Here is a 25193-nt window from a genome sequence, read left to right as displayed (position 1 = left end):
ATAATAACAAAAGTTGTGAAAGCATGTAGTATCATCTATTTCAATTTTTTAAATGTTTCAATCCATATATTGATAACAAATAATATGAGATTTTAAGGTAAGAGTGACTTTATGTTGGCTATGCAAACCTCACAACTGTCATAATGTAGCTTAAGTATTAATACTAAATTCTGATTAATCTCCAGAATATTTAAGGTATCATAAAGCGTAGCTAAAAGACAGTTTATCATGGTTCAAATAACCTTAACATTTAAATTTGTCACTAACACTCATGTTAGTTTGATTTCGGGTAAAAATATAGAAGTAGACTCAATCAACCATGTGTTAATGGGAATATTAGGATTAACAGACTTAAATATCATTAATATTATACAACTATCAATTTTAGCCAGATATTCTTTTAAATTATGGATAGCTTTGTTGTATATGCCTGATTCAATGACATATTTTTGCAATGAGAATTCTCCTTAGAGAACTTAAAGCTGAAAGTAATACTTGTATTTTGTCTATGAACATTAGAATTATCCTCATTAAGGTTTTAGTGGTAATGAGTTGAATAACATTTTATTTTCTAGTACCGGACGTTTCTTTTCTTGTACATATGTTGCTGATCAACACACTCATTTTCCTTTGGTACTTCTGGGTGTTATAGTTGATTCTTAAGGCACCAAATTGTACAATTGAAAATTTCAATATGTAATGTACTATAAAATTGTACTTATTTTCATGTGTGAATCCTTAATTTTATGGGTCATGGTTTTGTACATTATGATGTATTCAACGATACCATTTAACCTTATAGTTAGAATTTAGAAGAAATGCATGCATCTTAGGAGTTATTTTGATTAGTCTTAGGAAAAACTAAATCTAGAATAACTCTAGTGATAACATTTATTTAAATAAGTTCTTGATTATCATTATCATAAAAGACATTATGATTGACTCATCCCATTTGTTATGCTCAAGTTTTAATAGAATGACTGTTATCAGAAAGAGCAGTAGGATAGTCGTATCATGTCTTAAGAGATAATTAAAACTGAGAAGAGCTAAAAATTATTGAAACTCTTTATGATGTAAAAATTATATTATATTTTAATATTAGAATGGATGATTTGGATGATATAGTTATTTATAGAGAAAATTATAGTGAGTAATGTTATGAGATATTAAATAATACAGATTAAATTTATGATCATTCGATTAATGAAAGATCATTAATGTGGGGATCATTATATTTTATTGAAGATGTGATATGTCTATTATTAACATCAAACTAATAGTCTATAATTAAAAGTTCTACATAAACAAAAAATAAATTACCTTTGGGCAGAATTAAAATTTATTAAGTATGTGTGCAAAACAATTATATCCCATCACCTTTGGGCAGAAATAAGACATTTTTATCATGTTAGACAAAAATTAACAAAAACTTTTAATTAGACTTGAATGATATGGTAAATGTAACAAATCACCTTTGGGCAGAAGTGATACATCAAAAGTTCATTCAAGTTAAGCCTTCTTAAATTTGTGTGTGTATGTGTGTGTGTATATATATATAATATTTAACAATTTACAAACTATTTAGTTAATAGCAATTCCTTAGAGTTCTCAAAAAATTTAGTTCTTGGAAAATTGAGTTTCCAAAAAATTTTGAGTTTTCGAGAATCTTAATGGGTTTACGGGTTTCTGAGGTTTATGGTTTATGGTCGGTAAACTAGTTAGAAACCCATACAATGACATGAAAACCCGTAGACTAATCCATGATACTTATTAACTAAATTAATAATGATAAGATTTGGTTCAAATCTTTTTAATGATTTACAATTATATTTGCTTCTTATTTTAAGGGGATTCAAATCTTTTAAGAAAATATTAAAACTTCTAAGTTATCCAATATTTGAAAAAATATTTCCCTAAATAATCATTAACAAATTTTAATCTAGATTTTGAACCAACATATGTATAATTTCGATAATAATGATGAACACGAAGAACATCATCAAAAATTTTAACAATTAAACTTACAGAAAAAAAAACTTAGAATCGAAATCTTTAAACATGAAATTAACATATTTCGAAAATATTAGGGTTTACTAAATATGAATTTTAGCGATTTTAAACAGTTTCATATATTGTTTTCGTACTAGAACATGAAAAAATATACAAAAAAATTTAGGGTTTTATCAAGTTTTAGTCTATGTCTTCTGATTCAATTCCATATTGTTGATCAGTTCTTCATGTAAGTAATAGAAAACATAATAAATATTAAACATATGAACCTGTTACAACATGTAGAGTAGTAACCACGGCAGAGTATGATGTAGTCGACATGTTTGTCATCTTGATCGAGTTCCCCTTTAGGATGTATAGTTAAGGATGGTGTTAGGGTTCTTGAGAGGAACCGGTTTAGGATAGAGGAGGCACACAAAATTATAATGTGTGTTTGATTAGGTTATAATGTTAATATTAATCTCTCTATATATACACCCAAGGGGAAACCCTTTATTAGTTAGTAAGGGTAATATAACCCATCAACAATTACCAAACTAATATATGATAAGGTATAATTAATATTTTGATCTAATATAATATAAATAATAATGATGGCCATATTAATAAATATATAATATATATTTATTCTTATAAATTGGTACAACATTATTGATATCTTGTTTTGTTACTGTTTGCGTTTGTTGCTCTTATGGATATGAATGTCCCAATATTTAAGTAGATTCTAATAAAATAATCCACATGCGCAAGGGATGTTTAGTTGTTTTATACTCCGAAATGGAGGATTGTCTCTTGTGTTACAGCTTGTTTTTACACGTATTTTGAAACGTTATGAATGGTATCAAATTGCATAAATTTCATTTTTTTTCTTTAGCCAAATGTTGATGTAAAACCCACATCACAATTTGATTGTTTACACACGACCCTTATTTTCACCATTTACCCAACAATCAGCCTCATGCATTGCCTCACTAACTGTTCCTCTAGAAAAAAACAACGAAAGCAAAAAATGATTTCCGTCCTGTCAGCCCATGGGTATTTGTCAGGACGGACATTACTAATTTCTTGATATATTTTCGTTGAATTAATAAATTGGTGATACTTCTTTTTCTAGTGTAGTGGCGAATTTCAAAAACTTCTTATGTAACTAGATGAAATTTTAATGGCTGGATAAGTCTTTGATTTTTCAAATGATGATTGCTCATGTATCATGGTTGTGAAGAAACGGTGTAATTTAGAAGTAGAGTTAAAAGGCCGGTAATTGAGCTTGTGTTATATAAAGTTGGTATTTCCTCGTCAATCATTGCCACAAAATAACCAAATGCTGGTATTTCCTCTTCGTTCATCCATAAAATGAATGTGTTCCATGATTTTCTCTCTACGAGCATCGCGTTCATCAAACCCTAAGTTTTCCCCTCTTAAAATATTTAGTTAGGTTTTAGTATGTTGCAGCTATCCATTTAGGTTTTAGTATGTTGCAGCTATCCATCTAACACCGTATATATAGGCGTACAAGTTTTCCCCTCTTCAAATATTTAGTTAGGTTTTAGTGTGTTGCGGCTATCCATCTAACACTGTATATATAGGCGTACAAGTTTCCCCCTCTTCAAATATTTAGTTAGGTTTTAGTGTGTTACGGCTATCCATCTAACATCGTATATATAGGCGTACAAGTTTTCCCCTCTTCAAATATTTAGTTAGGTTTTAGTGTGTTGCGGCTATCCATCTAACACCGTATATATAGGCGTACAAGTTTCAACTTAATCCCGTACTTCTTAATTAGTTACAATCAAGCCTCAAGTTATTAAATAGCACAACTACGATACCTTAAAGTCATAATATATTAATTTAATCCCTTATAAATTAATACACACTATTATACCGTGTAATACAAGATATATCTAAAGTAAAAAAGTGTACTCGTGAAGTTACTAATGGTCTAAATTTATGACTATAATCTCACATGTAATTTATGATAGACAAGACCTTACAACATCTCATAGCTATAACACAATTATACAGTCAGTGCTCTAAATTTGCCATTATAAAATCAAGCAATTAACAAAGGGCGCCATCTAATCAATTCTCATTGTAAGAATGAGAATATCTCATAGAATAGTAGCAAAGTTTCAAAAGTGTTTCGATTATATCACTTATACAGTTTTTTCCGAATCGGGTCACTAAATCTTCCAATCGAGCCTCATTGGATTTTTTGTGTCTAGAAAGTAATGGAGGAGAACATGTGAGGGTCGAGATTTTCGGTATATGTAGATATTTTATATCAAAAAAATTAAAAGACGTTAATTATTTAAAAAATAAAATTCATGTTACTACTTCACATCAACATAAAAAACTAGATAAAAAGATTTCCTCACTTGAAACATAAACAAAACATGACAAAAAAAACATATTAAAACCTATAATTTAATAAAATATTAAAACTAAGTGACTTAATTGGAACATTTTTTAAACTTAAGTGATCTAATTGAAACCTGATTAATATTATGAAAAGTTACCCAATTATAAGAGTGCCAATGCCATTTGAAGAAACTCCCAATACATAATTAGAACTACATTTATGATGTATCATTCACCATTAAAGTTTCAACACCGCGGTCTTCTTTTATTCAGCATTGCATACGCCACAAATGGTCTTCTTCAATGACGACTTATTATACATCCTCCACTTGCATATGTAATTCTACTAGGGTAATTTTGTATAACAGTAACACAATTTTAAAAGTGTTTCAATTAGTTCACTCAAATTTTAAAAGTGTTCAAATTAAGTCGTCCAAATTTAATATTTTATTAAATTATATGTTTTAACATGTTTTTTTATCATATTTTGTTTATGTTTCAATGAGAAAATATGTTGGCACTCTTATAATAAACAAGTCAAGAATTGTTTTAGAGTTTGTGGGTTATTATTTTCTCTTCCTTTGCAGTTGCAGATTTATCATAAAAACACACACAAATGTAATAAACATACATGGAGTATATTATCAAATCAAACACCGATTATAAGGAACTTGTACACTAGTCTTCTTTGTGGTTGTCATAGTTTTAATTTAGTCCTTCGTGATATGGCTAATACGTTCAATAAGGCTAGTTGTTTTTTGGAATCGAACGCGCATTATATATTTTTCGTATTTCATACCTAAAAGGTAGGAAATAGCACAAGATCATACAACTTATCTTCTAAGTTTTAAACGATTATCACAAACACGTCAGGAAAGTAGCATAGAAAGTGTTAATGCAACTAAATACCGCAATAAAGAGAAAAACATGTGAATAAAACTATTCATATAACAAAAGGTTCATATCTTTATGGTCACGGCAACAACCGAAAATAAAGAATGTACGAATTTTAACAATGTGGCCTTTTGCTCACTCTGCCAAAACATACTGCGTTCTCACCGCGAATACTAAAAAAACATATATTTGAAAACACAACAACTTTCGTTATCAGAAAGATCTATTGGTTGACTTTGATTTTGGTCCTGAAACCCTTCTAGTATCAAGTTACATCTGTTCATCGCCTTAGCATCAAGTAGACCGTGGTTCGATAACTTAATCATGAATAAACGCCAACCCCTTCCACAATTGACAGATTACGCATCGTTATCTTAAACTCAAACCTGAAGTAAATATTATCTTTATTCGAGTAAACATTATCTTAAATTCAAAACTGAATCGAGTTGATCGAGTTTGGATACCAGAGTAATGGTGGGGTCCGGATAAATTCTTTTCCATGTTGGGTTAAAAACACCTTGCAGGCCCATGGAACATGTGCGTCTTCCAGCACCCTAACACCATAAAAAACCTAACACCATAAAAAACAAACGAGTTGGAAACTAAACATATACATTGAAACATTACATAATATATAACTAACAATATAAGTAGAAAGTTGAATTACCCTTTCTTTCTCTTAAAGGAGTTCCACAGATGCATCATTTTTTTCTCGGGTTGTGTTTTGGACAAAAATCTGCTAAGGATAATTATCCAAATCTGTTTTGTGAGGTTTAGTGCTATGATGATGAAAACGAATATGTAAACGAAATAATGATGAACACTGTGATTTGTTGCAAGGAAAAACCTCTTGATCTTGTTTAGATCAAAGGAAAAAAACCCCGGGTGATGACAAATTATCTATCACCACTTTATTAATCAAAAAACAAGGTTACAAGGGTTGGAAGCTTTGATCAGTGATTACAATGATGTCTAAGTGTGTGTATGATGCTAATTTCGTAGAGAGCATAGTGTGTTTGTCCTAGCTGATCAAGCTTCAATTTATACAAAAATAATATAACAAATATCCCTATTTTTTAGCCTATAATCAAGCCATTCCTTCATTATAGCTGGTTCCTTCATTATCCACATGTTTTATTGATTTGATTGCGAGATTATAGGTTAGACTTGGTCATTAGCCATTGTACCTACCAAAGATATTAACATAACAAAGGAAAATCGTTAATAAATAATAATTACTGAGGATCATTGATCCTGACAGGATCTGCAACATATTCTAAGGATAATTGACCCAGATTATATGCCAGGATAACATATCCACAGTGTCAAATTTTCGTGCACTAACAATTGCCCCCAAAATGGCGATTGTGATAATATCACAGCTGTCATTTTGCCTTTGAAATCAAACTTCCTGCAAAACAGATGAGATTTGACAAGCTGGATATAACTGTCATATATCAATAGAGTTTTCTTGGGAACTTCCCTTCCGACTGTTTATCCTTCTCCCATAAGTATTGATCCTTCTGAAATCCTTATTAAACTGACTTAAGGATCTTGAATTCATAAGTATTGATCCTTTTGTGATCCTTGTAATTGAATTTAGGATACCTGATGCAAATAGCTTATGATATTAACTGGGATTAATCCCAACAAACTGGGGACAAGCCTGTGCAACTGGGGACAAGCCAGTGCAACTGGGGACAAGCCCGTGTAACTGGGGTCAAGCCCGTGTAACTGGGGACAAGCCCGTGCAACTGGGGACAAGCCCGTGTAACTGGGGACAAGCCCATGCAACTGTGGACAAGCCCAAACTGGTGTTAAACTGGGGACAAGCCCAAACTGGGGACTGGCCCAAAGATACGTATGTCAACTGGGGACAAGCCCAAATTGGTGGTATGGTACGTCTACCATAAATCATAGGATCCTCCATATAGCCGAGAACACCGAAATTATTAGCCACTAAGCGTGTACTGGTCCCGCTGCCCCGGACTATACGTTAGATAGCTTGTGCTACAGGCGAGAGTGTAGAAACTCTAATTCGCAAGAAAGGTGAAAACCTTTAAACCTTAGAAGATATGACCATCGGGGGTCATACCTTAATTGTGGGCTAGGCCAAGGGAAACAGTAATGTACCTCAAGCGTGAAGGAGAGGTGGCCAACCTCTTAGACATTGAACCTCTTACGGAAATCTGCATTATTATTTAAAACTTGGAAAAAGACAAGCGTTAAAAATATATTATTCTTAAATTAATAAGAATATGAAATGAATAAGTGATCGGATAGATATTACCAATTTCAGGATCCTTGATCCTTCTGAGGATACTTGATCATGATTAGGAAAAGTATTTCTTGAGATGAATAGCACTCAATGTTCTTGATAACCTGTTGTCTTCCATAGTCAGCAGGTAATATGCCCCATTTCCTGTAACAACGTGAAAATTTTGAGTTCAAAGTATCAACTTTTCAAAGTCTAGGGACTAAAATTGCCAAATTCCAAAGTTGATGGTCTAAAATTAAAATTCTAATTTTCCTGACCCATCGCGCTACGCGATGAGTCAGAAGAGACTCCCATCGCGTATCGCGATGGGGAGTCTGGCAAACTGTGACACGTGTGCCACGTGCCACACGGTGGCAATATCTGCCACCACGTGTCACCACGTGGCAACACTGCCGCCACGTGGAGCGGCGTCTTCCACGTTTCGACACGTGGCAGGACTATACCTCTGCGTCATCAGGTCTATATTGCGGTACGCGATACGCCTGTCTAGGGACCTATCGCGTAGCGCGATGGGGTTCCAAAAATCGCCTATAAATAGCAGCCATGGGGTGTTCATAATTTCCATCCAAAACCTGCTCCAACCTCTCTCTACTCTCTCTCTAGCTTTACCTCGATAAGCGTGCCATAGTATCTCGTTAAGCGTGTCCCAAAAATCGTGTACCGGTGTTTCCTCGAAGTACGTGCCAATCCCCACCCACATACCAAGAAGGTGTTTGTCGTTATGGCGACGAGTTTCGATAAGCGTGCAATCGTGTGTTGAAGATTTGGCGTTCCTCGATTTGCGTGTCGAGAAGATTAAAGCGGCGTTGGAGAGTTGCTCGAGTCCCTAGAGTTTCTATACGCCACTAAGGTTAGGCGTAATGATGAATTCAATATTATATTAAAGGCTTAAGCCTTAAGTCGAGGATATACTCGATACCTCGATAAAAGAAAAGAAAAGAAAACATAACAAAGAAATGAATAAAAGATTATTGAATATTAAGATAACATATATATGTGTGTAAGTATATATGTATATATTTTTTGTTATGAAGTTATTATTTAATGAATAAGAGTATTCTTAAATAATAAAAGAAAAAGAATACGTTTCTTGGAAAAGAAGAAACATCGGGTTTTTTTTAATATAAACTAAAGGTTTATAATTTACTTTTACTATGGATTTCATTACCAAACTCCTGAAGACGACTCGACAACACAATGCAATATGGGTAATTGTGGATCGATTGACAAAATCCGCACACTTTATACCCATCAATGAGTCATATTCTATGGATAGATTAGCGCGTATCTATGTAAACACCATTGTCGCTTTGCATGGAGTACTACTGTCTATAATATCTGATCGAGACAGTCGTTTTACGTCTCATTTCTGGAAAAGCTTCCAACAAGCCCTCGGTACAAAGTTGAACATTAGCACTGCTTATCATCCACAAACCGTTGGGCAAAGCGAAAGGACGATTCAAACGTTGGAAGACATACTCCGCGCTTGTGTGATCGATCTAGGTGGAAGGTGGGATGACAACTTACCCCTAATGGAATTCTCGTATAATAATAGTTATCACGCAAGTATTCAAACAGCACCGTTCGAGGCGTTATATGGTCGAATGTGTAGAACGCCCGTGTGTTAGTCTGAAACAGGAGATAATCAATTGTCTGGACCCAAGATAGTCCAATAAACAACCGAAAAAGTCATTCAAATCCGAGAATGACTTAAGACGGCACGTGATCGCCAAAAGAGTGACGCCGATGTCCGTCGTAAGCCGTTAGAGTTCAATGTCGGTGACAAAGTGTTATTGAAAGTCTCGCCTTGGAAAGGCGTTGTTCGCTTCAGAAAGAAAGGAAAATTGAGTCCTCGATTCGTTGGACCTTTTGAGGTACTTGAACGAATCGGCACTGTTGCAAACCGATTGCGACTGCCTGAGGAAATGCAAGGGATACATGACTTATTCCATGTTTCGAATCTGCGTAAGTGTTTGACCGATGAATCGCTGGCTATGCCATTAAAAGACGTTGAAATAAATGAGAACTTAAAATTCGTAGAACGTCCAATACAAATTGAAGATTCGAAAACAAAAAAGTTAAAGAAAAGAACATTGAAAATAGTGAAAGTTAAATGGGACTCGCGTAGAGGGCCCGAATATACTTGGGAACTCGAATCGGAAATGAGAAAGAAATACCCCCACTTGTTTGAGTAAAGCAATCTCGAGGACGAGATTTGTTTCAAGGTGGGGAGGATGTAACAACGTGAAAATTTCGAGTTCAAAGTATCAACTTTCCAAAGTCTAGAGATTAAAATTGCCAAATTCCAAAGTTACGGGGCTAAAATGAAAATTCTAATTTTCCTGACCCATCGCGCTACGCGATGAGTCAGAAGAGACTCCCATCGCGTATCGCGATGGGGAGTCTGACAAACTGTGACACGTGTGCCACGTGGCACACGGTGGTAGTGTCTGCCGCCACGTGTGTCGCCACGCGTCGCCACGTGTTGCCACGTGGAGCGCCGTCTGCCACGTGTCGACACGTGGCAGGCCTATACCTCTGCGCCATCAGGTCTATATCGCGGTACGCGATAGGTCTGTCCAAGGACCTATCGCGTAGCGCGATGGGGTTCCAAAAATCGCCTATAAATAGCAGCCATGGGGTGTTCATAATTTCCATCCAAAACCTACTCCAACCTCTCTCTACTCTCTCTATAGCTTTACCTCGATAAGTGTGCCATAGTATCTCGTTAAGCGTGTCCCGAAAATTATGTACCGGTGTTTCCTCGAAGTACGTGCCAATCCCCACCCACATACCAAGAAGGTGTTTGTCGTTATGGAGATGAGTTTCGATAAGCGTGCCATCGTGTGTTGAAGATTTGGCGTTCCTCGATTTGCGTGTCGAGAAGATTAAAGCGGCGTTGGAGAGCTGATCGAGTCCCTAGAGTTTCTATACGCCACTAAGGTTAGGCGTAATGATGAATTCAATATAATTCAATATTATATTAAAGGCTTAAGCCTTAAGTCGAGGATATACTCGATACCTCGATAAAAGAAAAGAAAAGAAAACATAACAAATAAATGAATAAAAGAATATTGAATATTGAGATAACATATATATGTGTGTAAGTCTATATGTATATATTTTTTGTTATGAAATTATTATTTAATGAATAAGAGTATTCTTAAATAATAAAAGAAAAAGAATACGTTTCTTGGAGAAGAAGAAACATCGGGTTTTTTTTAATATAAACTAAAGGTTTATAATTTACTTTTAAACTAAAGGTTTTTGAGTAAATAAGAATTGAACTAAAGGTTCAATCGAGGATTGAGATATAAGACTAAAGGTCTTAAGCCGGATCGTGTATCCGACTAACAAATATTTATACTCGTACTATAGGTGCGAGATAAAGAAAGGGAAAGACCCTTGGACGGTGAGTGAAGCCGATCCTAAAGAGACAAGGTGAATACGCCCCCAAACTTTTACTTATTTAAAAATGAGTCAACTTGCTTTATGAAATTGTTTACAAGAAACTATGTGTTTCTAAAACCGTTATGAATAACGGTATAAACCTAGCCCTCAGACTGTGGTATACGTATGTCTGGATCCTTACATAGGTGGTACTATGCGATGTATGGGCATGATCGCACCACCCTTGGTCGTAGGACGCTCTCCTGCAGGGAGTACGACCTTATGTGTATATTTACGGGTACTTAACTAAGTCGAACGCTGCGGTGTTTGCTGAGGTGACCTAGCTTAGAGGCTCATATTTATAATGTGTTATTTGACTTTGTTATTCCTAAGCCACGTTGGGCCGAGGCAGGCGTAGTCTCGAGGAGTAATAAAGTAAAAGAGTTATTTTTGCGTCAGCGTGTTCACCAGCATTTGTTGCTGACGTATTTTACTACATTTTGCAGGTGAACAAAGTTAGAGCTTGGAAATGATGAAGTACTAATATCCGATGGCTCGGATTCTTTTTGGTATAAGTTTAACATGGTGGTTTGTAATTATAAAACAAGTAATCTTTTGTTAACAGCTCTAAACGGGTATTTTATAATTCCCGCCTTTTGAATGTTTATATAAAATACATTTTTGATCCTTAAAGTTTTATAAGTCTTCCGCAATATAACGCAACTCTGAATTATTTACAAATATGATTCCAACTTGTGGGTCGCACTCCTAGGCCCTGGATGGGGGTGTGACATTTCCAGCTTCTGACTTGATCAAGTAGGGGCCTTCCCACTTTGGTTCCATCTTTCCATCTGTTGGATTACTAGTGTTTTGGAAGGCTTTCCTCAAAACTAGATCTCCTTCTTGAAATCTTCGAATCCTGATATTCTTGTTGTATGCCCCAGCTACTCTTTGCTGATATGCTACCATTCTGATCTTAGCAAGGTCTCTGAGCTCATCAACAGTATTTAGATCTTGGAGAAGGATTTCATTGTTGGCTTGAGGATTACAGATGCTTGTTCTGGCAGTAGGAACCACCATCTCCGTAGGGATTATAGCTTTTGAGCCAAACACCAATGAGAAAGGTGTTTGACCTGTTGCATTCTTTGGTGTTGTCCTGTCAGCCCAAAGAACATATGGTAGCTCTTCGGCCCATTTGCCTTTCTTTGATCCTAGTTTCATCTTCAAGTTGTTGATGATAATCTTGTTACTTGATTCTACTTGACCATCAGCTTGAGGATGAATTGGAGTAGAAGTAATCATCTTGATGCCCCAACTATTACAAAAGTTAGTGGTTCTTTTCCTGATAAACTGGGAACCATTGTCACAAATAATTTCTGAAGGGATACCAAATCTAGTAATAATATTTCTTTTAATAAAGGATATCACCTATTTTTCGCGGACTTGAACAAATGTTTCTGCTTCTATCCACTTTGAAAAGTAATCAATCATTGCAAGCATGAATACTTTTCCTCCTAGCGCTTTAGGTAGCTTACCCACGATATCCATGCCCTACTTCATGAAAGGCCATGATGAGGATATAGGATACATAGGCTCTGCTGGCTGATGTAGAATATTGCCATTTCTTTGACACGAGTCACACTTCTTTGAGTACTCCATGGCGTCTTTCTTCATGGTAAGCCAAAAGTATCCTGTTCTCAGAATCCTAGAGAATAGGTCTCTACATCCAGTGTGATTATCGCAATTTCCTTCGTGAAAGTCTTTGAGCACCTCTTGAATTTCAGGATCTTCGATACATCTCAATATGAACCTGCAAGAGATTTCCTATACAGAATATTATTTAATAAAACGTATTGTGATACCTTAAGTTTGAAGGACTTAGGATTCTCTATGGCTAGAATCTCTCAATTTTGAATGAACTTCTTGATCGGGAGGATCCAAGATCCTTGATTACTTCGGGGAAATGGATCCCAAGGCACTATCTCTTTATCAGTTGTTATCTCCCCAACTTCTTGTTCTCCTATTGCTGGTGAGAGTATATGGATGATTGGAATCTTTGTATCTTCTGGAATCTTCAATGATGAAGCTAAATTTGCTAAGGCATCTACCCCAGCATTCTCTTCTCTTGGTACCTGTATAATACTAAAAGAATCGAAGAACTTTGATAGTTCCTTAACAACATCTAGATATTTGATTAGTTTTTCACCTTTAACAGCATATGAGCCATTAAAGTGGTTAGTCATCAATAACGAATCTACATATACTTGAGGATACTTGATCCTCATATGTTTAGCTAATTGCAAACCAGCGATCAGAGCTTCGTATTCCGCTTCATTATTGGTGGCTTGGAATGCACACGCAATGGACTGGGGTATTATGTCCCCATGTGGCGATTTCAGTAGGATACCCAATCCCGTTCCTCTTACGTTGGATGCTCCATCAGTAAAGAGGATCCAAGGATCCTTGGTTTCTTCCAGTTGTTGAACCTCCAAATCATCTTCCTCTTGCATGTCACTAATGTTTTGGACAAAAATCTGCTAAGGATCAAGTATCAAAATCTGTTAAGTGAGGTAAGGTGCTAACTTGATAATGACAAGTGCGTAGGCGTAATATTGGTGAACACAAAGGTTTGATCACGAGGGAAAAAACCCTTAACCAAGATAGTCTTACTTCGGTCAAAACTTATCAAGGTAATCTTTGGTCGAATCTCTTCAATAAATGATTAACTAAGTAATCTTTGGTATAATCTTTTCAGTCAAGGATCAACAAGGTAACCTTTGGTCGATGAGTATATCATTATCGTGATCTCCGGCACAAAAAACCCCCGGACGGTGAAAACTATCACCGTCGTTTATATTAGATAAAAAGGGTGTTACAAACGTAGTGGAGCCAATGATCGAGATTACAAAATAAGCTAGTGAATAGAGAGAATGCTTGTTTCTGCTCTAGTGTGTGTGCTGATACATGTGATTTTCTACTCTATCATAGCTCGTTTAAATAAAAAATATCACTAACAATATTCCCTAACTATCCGGAAGTCTTCCACCTAGTCTCTCCACGACCTTTGACCACGTGTCAATAGCCATCTAGTAGCGAGATAAGCGGGAGAATGATTCTTATAGCCATTGTTGATATTTGCACGCTCATCTTCACATGAGTTCGTCCATTAACAGCTACATTGAAGTAGGATCCTGGATCCATGCTCCAGCTAGAGAATGCTCTGTGAGGATAATTGATGCAAGTACGTCTTAAAGTTGTCACACCTGTCCAACACATCACCATACTAAACGCAATCATTAGTAAACAAGTAATACCGAGGATCGTCGATCCTTTATATCCTGACATATATTTCAAGGATAAACTATCCATAAGACAGTTAAGGATAAAGGATCCTCAGTATAAAATTCATGGCCTAACAATTGCCCCCAAAATGGCGGGTGACAGTGGAATACAGCTGTCATTTTGAAATTCAAAATCACTGTGAAAACTGGTAGATGGGATGGTTTTGCCAGAATATTTACCATTTAACCCCCAAGGTTAATTATAACTGTCTATATATTCCGCCCTATATCTTTGATTATATACACACTTCCTTCTATCGCATCAGGTATCCATTCTACCTCTTTCTCTTATTATCTTTAATCATGTCTGCTGCTTCCTCTTCTTCTTCTCTGGCTGCTTCTAACCCTTCCGAACAAACTTTCGATGAGCACGAGTTGTCGGAAATGGAACCCCAATGCCTCATAGCCAACCCATATTCTGAGATTTGTAAACTGACAGATCCTGAGATTGACGAGTTCTGCCCGTTATTTCCCCCAAAAACTTTATTCCGCCTTTATGAATCCAGTGTTCGTTGCGACGTGTATTCCAAGGTCTGGGCGTGTTTTCCGGCGACTCGCTTTCTTATCGGCTACAAGTACCCTTTTCCGTCTTTTACCCAAAGTTTTTTCGATTCTACCGGCATCTCTTACATACAAGCTATGCCGATGATTTGGAGGGTTCTTATCACCATCGAGAGAATCATTGAAGAGGAAAAAATCAATTTTGGCCTTCCCTAGTTATCATATTTATATACCCTCACTACCCAAGGTCCTGCTCGTTTTATCTTCTAATCCAAGCCCCGACAGCCTCATCCGATCTCAAAAGCCACGCTAAACGATTCCGTGTGGAGGAATCAGTTCTTCTTCGTAAAACGCGACTCAATACCAGGGGGAATTGATCTTCCTTCAATGTGGGTCATGAAGGGTAGGATCCTGGATCCTTAAGGAATAGCAGGATCCTTTATTCTTCAATTTTAATCCTTATTCTTTTTTGTTGTCTGCAGTTGAGAACTTCGCTTCATTGAGCAAATTACCTGGAACAGAAGAGAAAGCAAAACGGTTCCTAGAGCTGGATACCGAAGTTAGGACCTTTCAAGCTCGATTTGTTGAAGGTTTTTGTGATATCCCCTCAAGTTCAAGCATGTCAAGTAAGTTAATAATTTTAAAGTAAATAAAATAAAATAGAGTACTTATCTGTCGACTTTTCTTCTATAGGCACTAAAAAATCAGGAAAGTCCGCTCTCAAGTTCTCCCTAGATGACATCGACTGTATGGTCACTTCTCCTGCTGTCAAGAAGGAGGCTTCAAAGGCTGGCACTAGCTCCGAACCTAAAACTGCCACGACCAGGGCCAAGTCCGCAGCTTCCAAGAGGAAAAGATCCTCTAATCCTGAGACCCATTGTGACATCGTTTGCTCTGTAAGTATATTGTATCCTGTCCTTTCGCATTTTAGGATCCAATATTGTTCCAACCCTGATATGAGATTTATTGATAGGCTGTGACCGCTATGAGGGACCATTATGAAAAAATATCCATCAAATGAGCGAGAAAATGTCTGGGTTAGGGAAAGCTATGGTTGCTAAGGACAAGGCAATGATCCAGCTCTCCAAAGAAAAGAAACAGTTGGAGGATCAACTATCCTTAGACGAAGCCCAACGTCAAGAGGCAGTAGAGCAGGCAACTGATGAAGCCAAGGTGTGGGCTGCTAGGTCAATATTCTAGGCGCGGATCAAGATGGCGACGGAGGCCGGTGATCCTGCTTTTGACAAGTCGGCCTGGGATGTGGAGAAATGGAAGGCTGCTCTTGACAACCTTGGTGGTGAGGATGATGAGGAAATGGTTGAGAACACCGAGGTTGGGACCAGTGGCGTTAAGGAGGCGGTTGAAGCTGGCAAGGGAGAAGGTGATGCTGCGGTTGAGGATGCAGCTTAAGTGGGCGATGAAGGATATCAAAGACAAGGCCCGAGCCAACTTTTTTATTTTGTGTTGATGTTTTTCTGAACAATTTATATGGTCTGTAATAAACAGTAGTAACCAGGATAAAGGATCCATGATCCTTAAGACAATCTGTAGGGGTGACAAAGGTGGATGGATCCTCTGTTTGTGGGGATGAAGCCTTTGTTGCCCCTGTTTTTAAATTTCATGCACTTATAAACTGTTAGTAACGCTTACTTAACCCGGATGGATGGTCCATCTTTTGCATGGTGAAGTCCGGGTTAAGAATTTTGGATTAAGTCCTTGCGGCTTATTAATATATAAATCTTTTGACTTTTTACTTGTTATTTATTTTCAAAAATTTTGTTAGATATAATCTTAACATTGTTGAGACTTTGACAAATAATTTTAAGCAAAAGCTCGTTAGGATAAAAGATCCTTATGAATAGAATATCATTAAGGAAAAAATATTAGGAAAGAATATCCTTAAATAAAAATATTAGGATAAGACATCTTTAAAAGTTGATAAAATTTATACAATAGAATTTCCTCAGAGGGCAAATTTTTGGATAAAGTTTCCTTAAGATAGGCAAAATTTTTAGTATTAAAATAATTTTAAAGGAATAATCCTTTTGAACTGATAGATCCAAAATTATTGCAACAAATATTATAGATAAGTTAATTAGCAGAGATCATACCAGAAGGTCAAGATAGACGTAAATTACCAGAAGTGTTGAAATCTCATTTGCCTTCGAAGGAATAGCTTTAGGATCCGGGATCCTTAGATTTTTGATCTTCACAAAAACTTAGTTAATCTGTTGCATATAATTCATAATGTTAACTGGGATCAAACCCATTATGCCGGGGACAAGCCCAAATAATATACTGGGGACAAGCCCGTTCAACTGGAGACAAGCCCGTGTAACTGGGGACAAGCCCGTGTAATATGGGGACAAGCCCATGTAATCTGGGGACAAGCCCGTGCAACTGGGGACAAGCCCAAATACGGATGTTAACTGGAGACTCGCCCAAACCGGGATTTAGCCCAAACGTGAGATAACGTGAAAATGTTATAAACCGGTGGTATGGTACGTCTACCATAAATCGTAGGATCCTCCATATAACCGGAAACAACGAAATTGTCAGCCACTAAAAGTGTACTGGTCCCGCTGCCCCGGACTGTACATCGGATAGCGTCCGCAACTGGCGATCGTGAGAAAGGTGAAAACCTTTAAACCGTAGGGTATATGACCATCGGGGGTCATATCCAAACGTGGGTTAGGTCAAGGGAAATAAGATAATACCTCAAATGCAAAGGAGAGGTGGCCAACCTCTTGAACATCAAATGAATCATTATAATCCTGCATGGTTATTCAATACTTGGAAAAAATAAAGTGTTAAGCATATATTATCCTTAAATTAACAGTAATAATTCAAAAAGAATAATTAATTCAGAAAGATGTTACCGATTTAAGGATCCTAGATCCTTTTTAGGATAAAATATCCTCTCAGGATAGTGGATCCTGATCAGAAAAAATATTTCTTGAGGTGGATGGCATTCCATGCTCTTGGTAACCTGTTGCCTTCCATTGTGAGCAAATGATATGCCCCCTTTCCTGCTTCCGACTCAATTTGATAAGGTCCTTCCCATTTGGGCGCTAGCTTCCCATCAGCCGGATTTGTTGTGTTTTGGAATGCTTTCCTTACTACTAGATCTCCTTCTTGAAATCTCCTGATTCTGATATTTTGGTTGTATGCCCCAGCTACCCTTTGTTGATATGTTGCCATCCTGATCTTGGCTAGGTCTCTGAGTTCTTCTATAGTATCCAAATCTTCAAGAAGGATTTCATTATTGGCTTCAGGATCACGGATGCTCGTTCTTGCCGTAGGAACCACCATTTATGTAGGGATCACAGCTTCTGATCCAAACACCAATGAGAAGGGTGTTTGGCCTGTTGCACTTTTAGGCATAGTCCTGTCAGCCCAAAGAACATAAGGAAGTTCTTCAGCCCATTTTCCCTTCTTGGATCCTAGCTTCTTCTTTAGATTGTTGATGATGATCTTGTTGCTAGACTATGCTTGGCCATTGGCTTGAGGATGAACCGGAGTGGAAGTAATCATTTTTATGCCCCAGCTGTCACAAAAGTTAGTAGTTCTACTCCCGATAAATTGGAAGCCATTGTCACAAACAATTTCGGCAGGAACACCAAATCTAGTTATAATATTTCGTTTAATAAAAGATATCACTTCCCTTTCTCGGACTTGTACGAATGCTTCTGCCTCAATCCATTTGGATAAGTAGTCAGCCATAGCAAGCATAAAGACCTTTCCACCTGGTGCTTTTGGTAGCTTGCCTACAATATCCATACCCCATTTCATGAAAGGACATGAGGAGGATATAGGATATAGAGGCTCCGCTGGCTGATGAAGGATGTTTGCATGTCTTTGACAAGCATCACATTTCCTTGAGTACTCCATTGAATCCTTCTTCATTTTTGGCCAGAAGTATCCAGTTCTGAGTATCCTGGAAAATAATGCTCTTCCACCTGTGTGGTTGCCACAATCTCCTTCGTGAAAGTCTTTAAGTACTTCCTGGATTTCAGGATCCTCGATGCACCTCAAGTATGGACCTGCAAGAGATTTTCTGTATAGCATATCATCTAATAAAATATATTGCGATACCTTGAGTCTGAAGGATTTTGGATTCTCCGTAGCTGGGATCTCTCCAGTCTTAATGTACTTTTTTGATCGGGAGGATCCAGAATCCCTGATTGTCCGAGGATAATGGTTCCCAAAGTACAATCTGCTTATCATTTGTTATTTACCCAACTTCTTGCTCTCCTATTGCTGGCGAGAGTATGTGAATAATTGGGATCTTCGTATTTTCTGGTATTTTTAGGGATGAGGCTAAATTTGCTAAGGCGTCTGCCCCAGCATTTTCCTCTCTTGGTACCTGTACTATACTAAACACTTCGAAGGATTTTGCTAATACCTTCACAATTTCTAAATATTTGATCATATTTTCACCTTTTACGGTATAAGAACCGTTAAAGTGGTTAGTAATGAGTAAAGAATTCATATAAACTTGAAGATTCCTGATCCTCATACTTTTGGCTAAAAGTAAACCTGCTATGAGTGTTTCGTATTCTGTTTCATTGTTGGTAGCTTGGAGTGCACATGCAATGGACTGGGGTATTATGTCCCCCTGTGGCGATTTCAGTAGTATGCCTAATCCCGTTCCTCTTACGTTGGATGCTCCATCTGTGAAGAGGATCCAAGGATCCTTGGTCTTTTCCAGTTGTTGGATCTCCAAGTCAGCTTCTTTTTGTAGATCACTAGTGAAATCAGCCACAAAGTCCGCCAGTGCTTGAGACTTGATTGTTGTTCTCGGCTCGTACTGGATATCATATGCACTTAACTTCACTGCCCATTTGGCCATTCTACCTGATAACTTTGGTTTTCTAAGAACATTCTTCACAGGATAATTAGTTCTCAAAATAATATGATGAGTTTCAAAATAGTGTCTCAATTTAGTAGAAGCCATAATTAAAGCAAGAATTAATTTTTCAAGATGAGAGTACCTGGCTTCTGCATATAACAGACTCTTACTTACATAATATACGGGGTGTTGTTCACCTTCATGATCCTTGACGAGAACAACACTTACTGCATTACCTGAAACTGCTAGGTATAAATACAAGTATTCTCCGTCCACAGGCTTCATTAAGGATGGTGCTGAGGATAAGTAATCCTTCAACGACTTGAGCGCAGCCTCATGCTTTTCTGTCCATTCAAACTTCTTATTCTTTCTAAGAATATCATAGAAGTCTTTGCATTTCTCGGAGGATCTTGAGATGAATCGCTAGAGAGCAGCTATTCTTCCCGTTAGTTTTTGGACGTCCTTGACGTTTGCAGGCGACTTAAGGTTGATGATGGCTTCAATATGTTCAGGGCTTGCTTCAATTCCTCTTTTAGTCACCATATATCCCAGAAACTTTCCAGCCTTAACACCAAAGTGGCATTTTGACTGATTCAATTTCATGTTATATTGGTTAAGGATATTGAATGCTTCCTCGAGGTCTCTAAGGTGATCCTCAGCTTTCTTTGATTTTACCACCATATCATCTATGTAGACCTCCATAGTCTTACCCAAATGATCCTTGAACATCATGTTGACTAATCTTTGGTATGTTGCCCCTGCATTTCTTAGTCCAAACGGCATAGCAGTATAACAATATATGCCAGTAGGAGTCATGAATGCAATATCTTCCTGATCAGATGGTTCCATCTGAATTTGTTGAAATCCAGAGGAAGCATCCATGAAAGTAAGCATTTCATGTCCTGTCGTTGCATCCACCATGGAATCTATATGTGGCAATGGGAAAGGATCCTTGGGGCATGCCTTGTTTAAATCGGTAAAATCGACACACACCCTCCACTTTCCATTCTTTTTTGAAACAACGACCACATTAGCTAGTCATCGAGGATATTGAACCTCTCTGATCATACTGGCCTTAAGAAGTTTTTCAACTTCTTCTTGTATGATCTTGTTCCTCTCAGGAGCGAATTTCGTTCGCTTATGATGGGCAGGTTTAACAGATAAATCAAGGCCGAGTTTATGAGTGATTACCTCTTTTGAAATACCTGTCATGTCCGAGTGCTTGAAGGCAAAAGTAGATCTTCTTTGTCCTAAGAAGGATATTATATCCTCCTCAATCTTACTAGGGATACTGGATCCTAAGAACACCTTTATTTCTGGATCTCCGGGGTCCAATGATACTTCTTTAAGGTCTTTCTCCCGAGCTTCCAGCACGTCCCTAGGATGTTGCTGTAATTGCTATGCTATGGTTGGCTTGGCTGTCGGCTTCATTGATGATGAATAATAGTTCTTGGCCTCCGCTTGGTCACCTACTATCTTTACAACTCCCCAAGGAGTAGGTAGCTTGATGCACTGGTGATAAGTTGAGGCTACAACCTTCATTCCATGGAGCCACGGCCTACCTAAAATAACATTGCAACAGGAAAGGTTATCTATAACACAAAATTTTTTGTATGAATTTAACCCTTCGATATAAATTGGGAGGTTGATGTCCCCCAGTGTCTTCTTGGTTTCGCCACTGAAACCGACTAGCACCGAAGTTCTAGGAATGATTTCTGAATCCGGGATGTTCATCTTCTTAAGGACATCATGTTGGATAATGTTGACCGAGCTGCCACCGTCTACTAGGATCCTGCGTACATAATGGTTAGAGATAAATAAAGTAATAATCAAACTGTCGTGATGAGGATCCTGAATGTTCATTTTGTCTTCCTTATCGAAGAAGATTTTTTTGTCTGTTGTTAAGGTGGTTGACACTATTGGTCGATCTCTGCTATCCATCTTTATCTCTTTAGAGAGTTTTTTTGCTGCAGAGAAAGAAGTTCCACATATGTCAGAACCTCCGGAGATGAAATTGATCATCTGCATATCCAGTTTGTCCTGATGAGGATCCTGGATCCTTGAATTGAAAAAGATTCTATGATCAGTCACTCGAGTAGTGGTTATGAGCGGTCTTCTCTCGTCGTCCAGTTCAAATTCTACCACGGGATCTTCTCTTATGGCACAAGAATCTTGAAATAGTTCGTAGTCTCTGGAGACAAAGTTGATCACATGAGCATCTGGTGGTGGTGGTGTTGCTTTTTGTGGAAGGTCTTCAGGATCCTGGACCTTGGATTTCTTCCTTCCCAAGAGTTCTTTAAAGTGGCCCTTGCTCAGGAGGTAACCAATTTCCTTCCTTAAGCCGATGCACTCGTCTGTCGCATGGCCAAAGTCTTCGTGGAGTGCGCACCACTTAGATTTGTCCTTGAAACCGACAACCTTTTCATTCATTCGTGGCCACCTCGCTTTTTTCTCCCAAATTCTTCATGGCACAGATCAAGCCATGAGTGTCCACAGAGAAACAATAATCGGAGATGCAAGGATAGTCATCATCGTCATCTCCCTCTTCAACTGTCCGTACGTTCTGATTGTTGAACTTGGCATACGGCTTCGAATTGTTATTCTTGTTCCAGGATCCTTTATTCTTCTCATGGTTTCTTGTTTTGCTTGTCCCCCAAGACGATCCTGGATCCTTTTGTCTTCTTCCAACCGGATGTATCTTAATGCCCTGTTTCTGACTTCGTCTAATTTCCTGCATGGAGTCATCACTAAATCATCATAAAAGGGGGAGCTTTTCTGAATTCCCACCTTGAATGCTTCAACAGCAGTAGTCATGTCAAGATTTGGGATTTATAGAGCTTCCTTGCCGAATCTGGTGATGAAATCCCTAAGGGATTCATCACTAGGTTGGACAACACGATATAAATCACTGGTTAGCCTCTCAAATTTCCGACTACAGGAAAATTGAGTGTTAAATAAGTTAACTAAGTGAGAGAAAGAAGTAATTGAAAAATGAGGAAGACTTAGCAGCCATTTTAGAGCGGCTCCCGTTAGTGTGGATACAAAGCCCTTGCATAGGCAAGCTTCTTTGAGTCTCTCCGGAATATGATTGATCTCCATCCTTTCCCTATATTGTGCTACATGTTCTTCAGGATCAGTGGTCCCGTCATAGGTTTTCATATTTGGAGTTTGGAACCGCTTCGGGATTTCAGCATCACAGATAGGCGGGGCGAATCTGGATACTCTGTGGCTTCCCTCAGGTATTTCCGAAATTGGTCTTATGACCCCGGGAACACTGGATATCATATCCTTGAGCTTCTGCAGCTCCTTGGCCATAGCTTGGTTGAAACCTGCATCCCGCATGGAACCACGGTTAGCATCTAAGGATAAAGGATCGTACAAGTTACCTCTTTGCTGAGTGAAGGTTGGCATCTCGGATGAGTAGATGGGATAAGAGGAGTCTGCGATGAGAGTTGGTCCTCCAGAGGCTATAGTATACATGTGGATTATGTCTCCTTCATGGACATCGAAGGATCGTTGATGTTGGACGCCTGAGGATCCTTGATTCGGAAAGAAGGATCCTTGATTTGGGATGAAGGATCCTTGAGGTTGGGTACCAGAGGATCCCTGCAGAAGAATGGCTGATCCTTGTGGATAATATGAGGATCCTTGATTCTGAAGACCCGTGGATCCTTGTTGGAGGTTAGTCGATCTTGGGTGATCTAACGAGAATCCTTGAGCCTGTTGGCCCATGGACCTCTGTTGAAGGATAGATGATCCTTGCTGAAATAGCGAGGATCCTTGAGCCTGTTGACCCATGGACCCCTGTTGAAGGATAGATGATCCTTGCTGAAATAGCGAGGATCCTTGAGCCTGCTGACCCATGGACCCATGTTGAAGGATAGATGATCCTTGCTGAAATAGCGAGGATCCTTGAACCTGTTGACCCATGGACCCTTGTTGAAGGATAGATGATCCTTGTGAGAACTGAGCCACGGATTCTGGACTGGTGAAATCCAGCATCCTTGGCATCAGGGGGGTGAGATCTTCTGCTGGCCTCTTGTTCTTCTTGAGATCTTCTATCTCTCCAAGGATCCTCTGGTTGGTCTTGTTCTGCTGCTCCATGTATGCTTTAACCTGCGAAAACATAGATGAAACATCACTGTTAGTATTAACCACCGGGGCAGCAGCAACGTTTTTCGAGCTCTGGAAGACTGGTAGTTGCGTCTTGCTCCCAGCAGCAGCAGGCCGTTGCGTTCCGGTGATTGGCGGAGGCATCGGTGGCAAAGTCCTCGATGAGAGAGGAACCGTAGCCGGCATGGTTGATGAAGCAGAGGTTGATTGAGAGGCCATTGATAGTGATATGGGTATGAAAAAGTTGAGAATGACAAGAATAATATGGACTATAGCACCAATTTTCCAACGGTGGACGCCAAATTGTTTTGGACAAAAATCTGCTAAGGATCAAGTATCCAAATCTGTTAAGTGAGGTAAGGTGCCAACTTGATAATGACAAGTGCGTAGGCGTAATATTGGTGAACACAAAGGTTTGATCACGAGGGAAAAAGCCCTTAACCAAGATAGTCTTTCTTCGGTCAAAACTTATCAAGGTAATCTTTGGTCGAATCTCTTCAATCAATGATTAACTAAGTAATCGTTGGTCGAATCTTTTCGGTCAAGGATCAACAAGGTAACCTTTGGTCGATGAGTATATCATTATCGTGATCTCCGGCACAAAAAACCCCCGGACGGTGAAAACTATCACCGTCGTTTTTATTAGATAAAAAGGGTGTTACAAACGTAGTGGAGCCAATGATCGAGATTACAAAATATGCTAGTGAATAGAGAGAATGCTTGTTTCTGCTCTAGTGTGTGTGCTGATACATGTGTTTTTCTACTCTATCATAGCTCGTTTAAATAAAAAATATCACTAACAATATTCCCTAACTATCCGGAAGTCTTCCACCTAGTCTCTCCACGACCTTTGACCACGTGTCAATAGCCATCTAGTAGCGAGATAAGCGGGAGAATGATTCTTATAGCCATTGTTGATATTTGCACGCTCATCTTCACATGAGTTCGTCCATTAACAGCTACATTGAAGTAGGATCCTGGATCCATGCTCCAGCTAGAGAATGCTCTGTGAGGATAATTGATGCAAGTACGTCTTAAAGTTGTCACACCTGTCCAACACATCACCATACTAAACGCAATCATTAGTAAACAAGTAATACCGAGGATCGTCGATCCTTTATATCCTGACACATATTTCAAGGATAAACTATCCATAAGACAGTTAAGGATAAAGGATCCTCGATATAAAATTCATGGCCTAACAACTACTGAAATCAGCCACAAAGTCTGCAAGTGCTTGTGACTTAATGGCTGTTATGGGCTCATACTGAATATCATATGCACTCAATTTCACAGCCCATTTGGCCATCCTTCCTGACAATTCTGGTTTTCTAAGCACATTCTTAACAGGATAATTAGTTCTTAAAATAATAGTATGTGTTTCAAAATAGTGTCTCAAATTGGTTGAGGCCATAATCAAAGCAAGAATTAATTTTTCAAGGTGAGAATACCTGAC

At 38.1% G+C, this 25193-nt stretch overlaps 1 protein-coding gene across 1 annotated transcript in view; it reads right to left on the bottom strand.

The window, feature by feature from the left end:
- Positions 1 to 5446: 5446 nt before the first annotated feature.
- Positions 5447 to 25193, bottom strand: part of LOC143550565 (polycomb group protein EMBRYONIC FLOWER 2-like) — a 54162-nt gene continuing 34415 nt past the window's right edge. Inside the window, exon 17 of the mRNA XM_077041188.1 lies at positions 5447 to 5604. The gene's annotated coding sequence lies outside the window, so the exon portion shown is untranslated. The remainder of the gene's footprint in view (positions 5605 to 25193) is intronic.

The sequence above is a fragment of the Bidens hawaiensis genome, unplaced genomic scaffold (assembly GCF_021521415.1).
Source record: "Bidens hawaiensis isolate Kalapana, Puna unplaced genomic scaffold, B.hawaiensis_p1.1 tig00016054_1, whole genome shotgun sequence".
Taxonomy (NCBI): domain Eukaryota; kingdom Viridiplantae; phylum Streptophyta; class Magnoliopsida; order Asterales; family Asteraceae; genus Bidens; species Bidens hawaiensis.
Note: the sequence above shows the minus strand (reverse complement) of the source record. Positions and strands in the feature narration are given on the sequence as shown.